Genomic DNA, 13,051 nt, shown 5'->3' with positions numbered 1-13,051 from the left:
TATTGTACTAGAACGACTCACTTATATTGTTAGAGGAAAGGGAGGAAATTTTGAAGAAATATGGTCACCATTAACTGAGTTTCTGAGACATTATGAAGGAAATTAAGAAAGTAAAGCTGACTGCCAAGTTGTTTTGAGGTCTTTTTGTTCTTTATTATCATTGTCTTTGTTACTCTGTTATGTGTTTTTTTTTTGTTTTTTGTTTTTTTCTATTTACTTTGGGGATTAGGTTGTGAAATATTAAGTTTATGTCAAATGTATCACTTGCTTGTTTTGTTAAAAATTCAATAAATATAATGTTCAAAATCTTAGTGCATGTTATGTTTAACATTTACTAATACATTTTAAATCAACAGTTGCATCTGTTAACATTATTTATTCATTATTGGACCTGAGCTGACACGAACCTAACAGTTTTTTTAGTTACTAAAAGTGATGTTATCTAATGGGATCTTATTATTATTTTTTTTCCAGCCGAATACCATTAATAATCTCACAGTGATTGAGCTGCTCCTCTTTCATGAGTGTTTTGAGCTGTCGTGGTTCAGTGTCTCTGAGACCGAAGTGACGTGTGTTTCTCAGGAGTGTGTGTGCGATGGCTGGGAAGGTGAAGTGGGTGACGGACATCGAGAAATCGGTGCTGATCAATAACTTTGAGAAGAGAGGATGGATCCAGGTGATGGACAGCGACGACTGGAACTTCTGCTGGCAAGACCTCAGACACACACACACACACACACTCTCTCTCTCTCTCTCTCACACACAAACACAAACACAATAAAACTAGTGATGGGTCGTTCGCGAATGAGCCGGATCTAAGAGCCGGCTCTTGTAGGTGAACGACGGGAGCCGGCTCGCATATCTGAAGAGCCGACTCTATTTTTAAAAATATAGCCTATAGAATTTAAATCATTATGTTGGCTAATAATGAAATAATGAATGATTTTAAATGCATTTAAAATAATTGACTAATTCAAAAACCAACAAAAACATAATTATATAGGCCTAAAGGCGCACACACATTTGTTTCGACTGTCTGATCAGCCTCACATTCTGTTCCTGTCAATCATACACGCGATGTCAACCAATTAAACTGCATGAGGGAGGGCCGAGCAAACTTACACACACACTAGAGATGCGGATAAACCGCGGATCAGGCGGATGACGTGACGAAAAATAATATTTTAATTAAATTCGGGCGGGTGGCGGTTGAACCAATCAAATGAAAAAAGTTTTTTCATGCAAGCAAACCTGCAAGCAAACCTGCAAGCTATGCCCAGCTGTCAGTACTATTGGAGGAGGCCTAAACTTATCTTAGATGAGTCCTAGGTTATTTTGTTATTTTGTTTCGATATTAATTATATTTTAAAACAGCCAATCGTAGCCTACTACCACTGTGGAATATGCATTTAAAATATAGTCTGATATGACTCAGAAATGACATCGGGCAATTGCAGTGCAAGATGTTCAGAAGAACGCAAGAGCTAAACTTCTACAAGCTCAATAATATCCACATTAAAAAGTAAAAAAAGAAGGTAAGAAAAATAGTCAGTCATAACTTTGCCCATTAATTAGATGTGCAAGGCAAGCAGGCTAGTTTTTGGGTTGTTATGGACAATTAAAAATGTGAATATTCACGTTGCACAGTTGTGTGGAGGTCTTTCAGCGAATTAAAACATATATTTTTTAAAGAGCCGTTTGTGAGTCAAAAAGAGCCGGCTCTTTTCCGTGAGCCGAGTAAAATGAGCCGGCTCACGAAAAAGAGCCGGACTGCCCATCACTAAATAAAACCCCTGAAAGAGGACTGTTTTGCAGAGCTTCTTTCTCATGCTCCCTTTCTGTAGTTCAAGAGAGGCGAGTCTGGCAAAATGGTGGAGCCTTCTCTTTGTAGCGTTTATACGCCCACATATAAATATAATTTATTATTCATAACGGATTATGATCAATAATTAATATTTTAATTATTTTCAGAATTTACCGTAGCATAATCAATAGTATGATCATTTTATCAGTTTATCCAATGAACAGAAAGCATAAACAATTATTAACTCTAGGAAATATAATATCTTCCTGGCCAAGAAAGAATTAATCCCCAGCTAACAATAAATTAAGAAATAATCACGGGTAAAAGCATAGGTAATTTAGATCGAAGTTTAAGACAATAAATTTGATAAGCACACACACAAGCAATATCTTTTCAAATACGAACAATACTTTATTGATTATATACTAACACACAAAGCTAATTATCTAAAATATCTAACACAAACCCACGCACACGCATACACACACATTCATAAAGAAGTTACAGAAAGAAAGAAAGAAAGAAAGAAAAGAAATACACAATAAAGAAATACAAAAAAGAAGAATGAGTTTGGGAAGAATGAGTTTAAGGGTAAGAGGAAGGAAATTCCAAATTCCTATATGCACTTGTAAGACATGACCTGAACGAACCATCAATCATTAATTTGACCCTTCTATCGTTTCTTAGACAGGTTATTACATTTATCAAAACACCAGTTAAGATTTTAGTCTGGAGGTAGTCTACTTACGTCTTTGCTTTTGCGTTCCTTTTGGGAATTCCTTTGGTCAGCGTCAGGGTTCGTTCGTTGGTTATGGTCTCCTCGTGCCTGGATAGATGGGGCGAGAACCTGTCACGTGGTGGCTGGCGGTTGCTGATGGTTGATGCGTCTTTGAAGTTGGAAGCGTGCGTTGCAGCCGTGAATCGTGGAACGAAACTTTGCAGCAAAACTTAACTTAAAACCGAGACTTTCAATCGGAAAAGAAGAATAACACAAAAGAAAGAAAGAAAATAAGATACGGAAAGCAGCTAGATGACTGGAATTGAATCTAACCCATCTGATCTTAATTTGGGTTGATCTGCTCGTCTGTTAACGTTACATGGTTACTAAAACCATCGTCTGCCGTCTCCGTCTTTGTTCTGCACTCGTTGAGAGCTCTTCTGTATCAGAACATTTTGAACGAACTTAGAGAGCGAACTCCAACCCCCCCCCAACGCTCTGCGCTGGTTTTTAAAGGGATTTTAAAACAAAAAAGGTTTGTTACCCTACCAATGAAGTCCTGATTGTTGCTTTGTTTGCAAAGTCATAAATCATGTCTTCCCTGGGGGGTTTCTCTAATGAAACTAAAAGACCAGATGCACAGTTTAGGCATGATTTCTAATTATCAGAATATGAAACATTTTACACAGATTTAATTCCAGCCATCTTTTGAATCAAAAGCATACGATCATACTGATATGAAACACAACACACTTTCATTCACACCTCTAATAATTATAACAATTGCATGAATTATATGGGATTAAAGCATATTAAAACACACACAGGTGAAACCACACACGTAAACCAACATAGAATTCTGTAATTGCGTGATGTCTGATCATAAGTCCATTGAAAATTGTTCTTGAATGATTTTATGTATAGTTATTGGTAAAAAATCAGTTCTCTGGTTTGAAGAGACAGAACTCTGTTTGTTCGTTCAGAGGTCTTAAGGAGGAGGGGTTCAGGAATGTTGTGGGGGTTCAGTATCTGCTGGTATCGATCCGTCTTACAAAACTATCAAACGTTGACCAGTTCTTCCTTCAGTTAACCAATAAAAGTCTTTGGTTAGCAGACTTTCTGGAGACTGTGAATGATTCATGGTTGGGTAATTTGAATCTGGAATGTGAGGACTCTTGTGTGAGACCTTGGTCTCTGTCTTTCTCTTAACCAATCAGTAATTTGGCAACAAAGCTAGCTTTGACCAGTTATGTGTTAGTGCTGGGGCTGTAATTAGTCAGCCTGGTCGGTGCCTGGATCCCGTGACAAGATGGATGAGGATGGAAGTCCTGACCAAATCTTGAATTAATATTCTGTTTGAATTAATATTCTGGAAGAAGATTATTTTGTGGTTGGTTTTCTACGCATTGTCGCTACATCTTTAAAAACACAGACACAACCAATGACAACAAGTCAGACTGATGGTTGTCGATGCCAAACTGGGTCTCCTCAATGTGCTCCCCAAGAAGGAAAACATCCTCTGTTCCAATCTCCTTCCTCACAACGTGCGTGACTGTTGACACCTTAGGAGCTTGTATTGTTGAAGCTTGGCGGATCACCCTCTCTGCAGCTCTCAGCACCTTATAATAATAATAAAAATAATACATATTTATATAGCGCTTTACACAGTACTCAAATACACTTCACAGAACAGAGAAAATAAGAACAAAGTAACCTTAATATACAAAGATTGAAAGATTAAAAAAAACAAGATAATAGAATCAAACCTTCACTGTGCCCTATGATGGAATCACTAGGCCGCCGTTGTTTTTCAGGGCTAGAAGGTGGTAGCTCTTGTCAAATGAAGCTGGTCTAGCATCTCTGACCAAGCTTGCACGGCACACATCACAGGACAGCTTTCGAAGAATCTGCCGGACTACAAACGCTGCTATGTAGACCAGAGCATTTTCCACCAGACCACCAAACCGAGTGGAGAGATAACTGTGGTCACACACAAGGGCCGAAATGTTGGCGAATGGAGATGGGTGCTCTTCAGCAGTTTCAGCAGAGGACATCTCCACAGCAGACAGGGACACAGTGTGATCTTATGCTGCCACATTGCCTGTCTCACCAGGTGAGACACCACACCGAACCATCGGACGGCGGAAGATTGCCTGGAACTGGCATGCCGATGGATTGTTATTCTAGCCGCCTTGTAAGGAAAACAGGCACACAATACATACATTACTCACAAGACAAAGATATTCATTAGGTATATTTTCAGAATTTACTGTAATTAAAAGAACACCAACCCTACCTGACGCTCTGATTGAATTAAATAGGGGCTCCAAGTGATCCTGGCTGAACCTGTAGGTGAGCACATACCTCTGAGCAGTTCAGGAATCATCAGCATCAACGTGTCGATATTGATGACAAATCCAATGATCGACAAGTACCTGCAAAAGAAAAAAGCTGTATTACTCTGATCATGGCGAAAGAAGACACCCCAAGAAAGCACCATGTGAAACAGCTACCAGGGCGGATATATTAGGAATGGGATCAGTTTCTTGTTTAACTATTGTTGTATAATATCAAGGAAATGCAATTACCTGCCTCCTTGTTTATTGTAGATGCCTTTTTGTTACACATATTTAGCCAGTGTATTGGATTGCATTCAATGTTATTATTTATTTTGTTTGTAAAAGATGGCTTATATTGTTTTGGCATAGATGTACAGTAATTGGTTATGTATGTATATGTGACTGTGCCAACCCATGTTAAGAGGAGCAGAAAAGTGTGCTTATGTGTGTGCGCTAGACTCCTAGAACTGTAAATGAACTCAGCCATCTTAGTTGAGTTTACTGGAGTTCAAGGACATGAAATGGTGGACCGCTTGCACCTGCCTGGAGAAGGATCTGGGAAACTTTGAAGGAGTACCAACCTAACGCCTGTTGTAAACAACAGAAGTATAAAAGACTGACGAACTGTTTGCCTCTTGGGATACTGATACGCCAGTGCCCCCGACGCCTAGAAGCCCAGAGCTGAGGACAAGAAACCCCAAGCAGAAGATAAGAAGCCCAGAGCTTACTACACCTTTGATTTAAAACGTGATTATTGTATTTTATACTTAAACAATGAAGTTCTATTTGCCTTTATACTTTTGTTTATTATAAAAAGAAATTTAATTGATTACAAAATCTGCCTTCTGAGATTTATGATGCTGGAAGACTTTTAATGAGAGCATACCACAGAGGAGTCTTCTGACCAAATTTTAAGTACCTTTTGAATGCTTACGGTTTAGGTCAGATTTGACTTTCTTTACCTTACCTAAGAATAATAAATAAATAGGTAAAAGGTGTTAAGAGTAAAGTACACACCGTAAAACACTATATAGTATACTTGTAGACAATGGAACAATATCTTGGAACAATGTAATTGTAGAACTGGGAGAACTTAAGAACACCACATGCAATACCTACCATTTTGTCCTACCCTACATGTACTTGATGTTGTGTAATACATACCATTTAGAAACATCTAGATCCTGAAACACACTGAATACAAGATAATTCCAACAGAAACAAAGCTGCATTAAAAAAAAACATTTAAACAAAAGAACAACATATCAACATACAAACCATCTTTCTGACACCTGCATAAAGTTGATGTGTAATACATACAGAATCGGAGCGGCTCTTCTGTCGGACAACATCTCCAAGGCGTTACACACCATATGACTAGTAAGTCAAAGTCCAAATCACAGTGTTTGCTGTCCCAAATTAATTGATATAAGTACCAATGTAGAACATTATATAGAAACTTTGTCTATTCCTCGTTTAGTGAGGTCAAACATTAAATCTACTGTAGGATCTAGGAAAAATCTAATTGTGATTAAACCAGAAAATCTCAATATTAGTGAACAAAAACACTTTCTAAAGCTAGGTCTTCTAAACATTAAATCGCTCACACCTAAGGCAGTTATTGTAAATAAAATGGTCACAGGTAATAGTTTCGATGTACTTTGCCTTACTGAAACCTGGCTTAGACCGAATGATTATTTCGGTCTTAATGAGTCTACTCCACCAGGATACTGTTATAAGCATGAGCCCCATCTGATTGGTCGTGGCGGCGGTGTTGCAACAATCTATAGAGATTTTCGTAATGTTACTCAGAAAACAGGTCACAGGTTTAATTCATTTGAAGTACTTGTGCTAAATATTACGCTCCTAGATGAAAAAAAGAAATCCCTATTATCTCTAGCCTTGGCTACTGTATATAGACCTCCAGGGCCCTATGCTTATGATTTCCTAAAAGAGTTTGCAGACTTTCTCTCAGATCTATTGGTCAATGTCGATAAAGAATTAATTGATTTATTAAACTCCTTTGGGGTCAAGCAAAACGTCACTGGTCCCACTCATCATCTTAATCATACACTAGATTTAATTATATAACATGAAACCAATCCAACCGATATAGATATTATACCGCAAAGTGATAATGTCACTGATCATTACATGGTAACTTGCATACTATGTACTGCTGAAATTTGTTATGTTGCGCCACATTATCGATCAGGCAGAACAATCCTTCCAACCACTATAGATAGATTCTCAAATAGCTTACCTGATCTATCTCAGCTGCTCAGTGAACCCAAACAAACAGATGAATTAGAGGAAATGACTAGCACTATGAACACCATTTTCTCTAGTACATTAGACATTGTTGCACCAATTAGATTAAAAAAGGTTAGAGAGAAAACTAAAGCACCATGGTACAACAGTGCTACGCATGTTATCAAGAGAGAAACTCATAATTTAGAGCGTAAATGGAAACAAACTAATTTAGAGGTCTTTAAAATCACGTGGAAAGACAGTATGTCACATTATAAAAAGGCCCTAAAAGCAGCCAGGGCTGAGCATCTCCGCAAACTAATAGAAAATAACCAAAATAATCCAAGGTTTTTATCTAACACCGTGGCTAGACTAACAAATAAACAGACATCACCTGAGAAAAATATTCCGTTACAGTGTAGTAGTAATGATTTTATGAATTTCTTCACTGAGAAAATAGAAAGCATCAGAAACACAATTGTAAATGTACAATCGTTAATGGTGTCTTATGATTCAGCCTCAATTATCGCCCCTCAAGAACAACTACACCGCTTTACAACTATAGGACAGGAAGAGCTAAATAAACTTATCATTGCATCTAAACCAACAACATGTTTATTAGATCCAATACCCACTAAACTACTGAAAGAAGTGTTACCTGTAGTGGAAGAGCCTCTTCTCAATATTATTAACTCATCTTTATCTTTAGGTCATGTTCCAAGAATATTCAAGTTGGCAGTTATAAAACCTCTCATTAAGAAACCACAATTAGATCATAATAACCTAGCAAATTACAGACCCATTTTTTAAATCTTCCATTTATGTCTAAAATACTAGAAAAAGTTGTGTCCGCTCTATCTTGCAAGAAAATGATATCTATGAAAAATTTAAGTCAGGATTCAGGCCGCATTATAGCACAGAAACTGCGCTCGTTAAAATTACAAATGATTTACTTCTAGCTTCTGACCAAGGCTGTATCTCAATACTAGTTTTACTCGATCTTAGCGCTGCATTTGACACTATAGATCACAAAATACTCTTAGATCGACTACAAAACTACACTGGTGTGCATGGACAGGCATTAAGCTGGTTTAGATCATACTTATCAGACCGCTACCATTTTGTCTGTTTAAATGGGGAAAAGTGCCGCAAGGATCTGTGTTAGGCCCTCTGCTATTCTCAATATTTCTAAACGTTATGCTCAATGAGTAAACATGCAAGTATTAATATTTACTTGACTTCCTTTCCATAGGTATGCTTTGTACTATAGCAAATTTCACAGAGCTTTACCACTCTGATGAATTATAAAAAAATAAAAATAAAAACATGTACTTGGTTCTATAATCACTAATTGTATTACCTCAATGAATTGTGCTGTTGCCTCACAGTCCTTAAACTGAGAGTACCCAAGATGCCTCATTGTGTGGAGAGCCACTGACACGGAGCAACTCAGTGTCTGTGCAGCCCAGAACACCCTCATCTTGTGGTTTTCAAAGTAGACATGTTTGTCTGTAATTTTATTGGCAGCATGCAGTCCATCTTTTTTTTGCCCATCATTGAGATGATTGATGTACCTCCAATTGATCTGTCCGGTGGTCGTTGCAATTGGACTGTATGCCTGCAGAGTAAGAATCAGTCACTGCTAGGGTTGGGTACCGAAACTCGGTTCCAATAGGGAACCGGTTCCGACGTAAACGGTAGTAACCAGACCGAATAAGAACGAAACTTTCGGTGCCTGATTTCGGTGCCTGACGTTTTTTAACGCCCCCTATAAAACATCTCGCGGCACGAATGATCCAATAATAAAACATCTCCAGTTAACCAGCAGAGCATTCATTTAGTTCGTTTGTTAAATAAGAGATCTAGCGCTGAAATGTGTTTTTTAAATCAAGTGATCAAAGTGCTCGTTGCAGCTGCGATCAGTGGCGCGGATACAGTGTTTTCTCTTGGCTCGCGCACACACTTGGCTTCACTCGGACGCGCGCTTCAATACGTTGCGGAGATCGATCTATTTATGAGGCGCCGTCTATATGATTATGTGGGCGGAGAGTTTGTGTGTGCGTGCTCGCGTCTCAGATGAGTATGTGCGCGGAGAGTTTGTGTGTGTGTGTGTGTGTGTGTGTGTGCTCCCGTCTCAGATGAGTATGTGCGCGGAGAGTTCCGCGCGTCTCGTGTGTGTAGTTTGCGTGTGTGTGCGTGAGCGACTTTAGAAGTTGTGCATTTCATATGTATTAGTTTGAGCATTCAGTAGCTATGTATGTGTGACTACCTAGTACATGTGTATGCAAGGGTTTCATATGTGCGTGAATGAAGTTTGATTTAAGCCCTAGACGGCGCCTCATATCTATTCGTTCTGGTGAAATCTCAAAATATGGACACAAAGTGTCCCTGCTTGATATACAACCACTGAGGAGCATAATCGGTTTAAATAAATAAATAAATAAATAAATAAACTATGAATGCGGATTAGAACCCAAAACCTCTGACACGCTTGAGTAAAGTTCAAGTTCAGCTGCCACCAGTGTTCCTCTTCGGGTAAGTCTAGTATTTTAATGCCAACTGCAAATCTTGAATATCAAGTATGAAGTATATCAATATCAAGTATATTTATATGGCTATACTGTGTGTTAAATATTTCTGCTCAGTGTCAGATATTTCTCTGTTTTGTAAAAGTCATAATATGAGAAGACAAAATTTTGATCTTAACTCAAGTGTTTTGTGCTACATCAGTAGCCTTTTAAAGGGCACAATTTTTCATTTAATCAGATGACACACACACACACACACACACACACACACACACACACACACACACACACAGAGGTATTATTTTTTGATAAAGTGTGTGCGGTTTAGTTTTCTTAAGTACCGTTTCAAGAACCGTTTAAGCACCGGAACCGTTTGAAAAATACCGAGTAGGTACTGGTATCGGATAAAACCTAACCAATACCCAACCCTAGTCACTGCTCAAACAAGTACAAACAGCAAAATGTTGATCATCACGTCCAGCCATAACTGTGCAAATGGACAGACAACAATATTTAGATATAACTTTTAGCAGCAGAGGCATAACTTGTACAAATAGGTCTATAACAATCATTATTTACCTGCAACATATTACGTGCCAACTTGAGCATGTGGCAAGCGTCCATCATTACAAATACTTTCTCACCAGTCACCGGATGCGAGAAACTGGTTTGAAGCGGCTCTCGTGGGTCTCCCTTCAGCTCACACCCAAGTTGGTTGTACATGCTGACATTGGAGGCATGACCATCCATTGATACACATACCACCCTAATGCCCCGTGCTTGCAGCTCCTCCAAAGCATGACTGAGAAAGACCCTTTGTGTTTCTGGAGGGAGAGACTTGGTCAGGAAGTAAGCAATGGGAGCCTTCCAATGTCCTTGTAGGCCAACCACCATGAACACAAGAGCCTCAGTATGTCACGATCGCACACACGAAGACAAAAGTAGATCCAATAATGCAGCTTTTATTTAAGGGTAATCCGTATTCGTACATCCAGTCCAGGCAATAGGTCAAAATCCATAGAAGTAATCCAAAAACAAGAAACAAACAGGAACACACAAGACTGACCTCAGGAAGTGGTGTGAACTAAACAAGGACTAACACTAACACAGACAGGGTTTTATACACACAGAAACTAACACTGATAATGGGGAACAGCTGGGTGCAATGAACAGTGATGAGTACAGACGGGATTGTGGGAATTGCAGTTCATGAGTGAGTGACACCGTGAGGGAAGGGGACCTCTAGTGTTTACCCAGGGAACACAAACCAGACACTGTGACACAGTAGCAACATCAGTCTCACTGTATGTGAGACATTGACTGTGTATGTGGATTATATTGCACATGTTTTCTGATGGACATGGCAACCAACATGAGTGAAACACATCCATATTTAGCCTGGTCTCCCTGGCATCTTCTCTCCAGCATATCCAGCATCATCTTGTTCAGGCCAGATTTGGCATCCACCGAACGCAGCCACCTGTAAAAAAAATTGAGTAGAAGCTTTTTAACGTGTTTGCATCAGTAATTTCCAAAAATTCAATTCGGACAACATTAAGCCTACCTTTGTATTGTATGTGGATGTGGGAGGAGAAAATGTCGAGTCTCTCTGAGGTATTTGTATGCCTTTGGACCATGTAGATGGAGCATGAGCGCAAACTCAAAAATAAAAATAAAAAAATATATTAATTTTTATCTTATATGCTTGTGTTGTACATCAATCGATCCTGTTTAGTGTGTATTTTTTTTGTGTATACTCATAATAAAAACAAAGTGTTGTGCTTTTCGCCAAATAAAGAAAAATACACATGATGCGAGTTCTGCCTACTCTCCGTCAGTGAAGTCCATTCTGAAACGCGTCCGAAAATGAACTGTAACTCAGCGAATACTCAGTCAAACAGACATACAGACACACAGGCATGAAGCTTGAATTCTCTTCTTTTAAATGAATTTATTGTTGTAATTGTAATTATTTTTTATAAAAAACAAATATTCACAGTTTATGTAATATATATGTAAAGAGAGAGATGTTAGTCGTTCTCATCTCAGCTAATTAAGTTTTAATGTGACTCCGCCCACGGAGACAGCGCGCTATTCAAACGCAAATGTGAGGCGATCCATACAAACCTGTGAAACGCCCACATCAGCTGGATAAGGCCGGTGACACACTGGACACACTCTCCACGCCGCTTCGCTAAATATAGGCGCCTAGTCTATTTCTGATGGACGCGCGTCCAAGTCGCACCGGAAATACAAAATAAAAGTAAAAAAAAACATTGTCAAATTCAAAATAAACACCCTGTGCAAACTCCCTAACGTATTACACACCAATATCCTTGGTAGAAACCATAGACTGAATGGTAGAAACCCAAAAATCAAGAAAAACTACGTCGGACAGGCAAATCACATGGTCTCGCGCATCCAGTCACTCCGCTTCTGAAATGCTCCTGGTGTGAGTTGGCACCACGTGGAGGACGGAATAAAACCTTGTCGCAGACGTAATGCACCGCACACGTGTGCAGTGTAAAGCGTCTCAGCTGCGTGGCGTGTCCGTTTTTATTTCAGCTCCCATGTTAACAGTTTAGAGCTTGCACACTGCCTGCGTGGGACGCGTGTCTCAGGCGCGGCATACGCGTGCATGCTAGAAATAGAACCGACGCCTATTTTTCACGCGACACGCAAGCGTCTTGGAAGCGTTTCCATGCAAAATTGAATAGGAAAATCTGTTTATATGTCATTTTGACACGAATACATATTAATAAATGTCATTTTGATGTTTAAAAGTGTCTAGGTTTTGACATAAATGCAAATATAAATGTAATTTTACAAAATATTATCGATTTTCAAATACTGCTGTATTGAATGAACAGCTTTTAGCAAACTCTATTGCTATACTGAGATGAGGAATATATACTGTAGCCTATGTGTTTTGTCAAAAATAAAGTCATCAACTAACTAATGAATCCTTTACTTTGAAATACGTATGATAAAATGTATACTTTAGTTTTGAAAGACGTTGACTAGTTTTAAATAGATTCTAAAGTTTTTACTGTACAATAGAGAATTAACTGCACAATTACTAGACATGTTTACCTTGGATATTATACAATTTGCAAGCACAATTTGTGGAAAAATAAAAAAAATTGTGATGCTTCCAACTGTGAACCAATTTGGTAGTGTGTTTATATATATATATATATACAGGCCCTTCTCAATAAATTAGCATATTGTGATAAAGTTCATTATTTTCCATAATGTAATGATAAAAATTAAACTTTCATATATTTTAGATTCATTGCACACCAACTGAAATATTTCAGGTCTTTTATTGTTTTAATACTGATGATTTTGGCATACAGCTCATGAAAACCCAAAATTCCTATCTCAATAAATTAGCATATTTCATCCGACC

Source organism: Abramis brama, assembly GCF_963993115.1.
Source record: "Abramis brama genome assembly, chromosome: 4".
Classification (NCBI taxonomy): domain Eukaryota; kingdom Metazoa; phylum Chordata; class Actinopteri; order Cypriniformes; family Leuciscidae; genus Abramis; species Abramis brama.
This window is presented reverse-complemented; position numbering follows the sequence as displayed.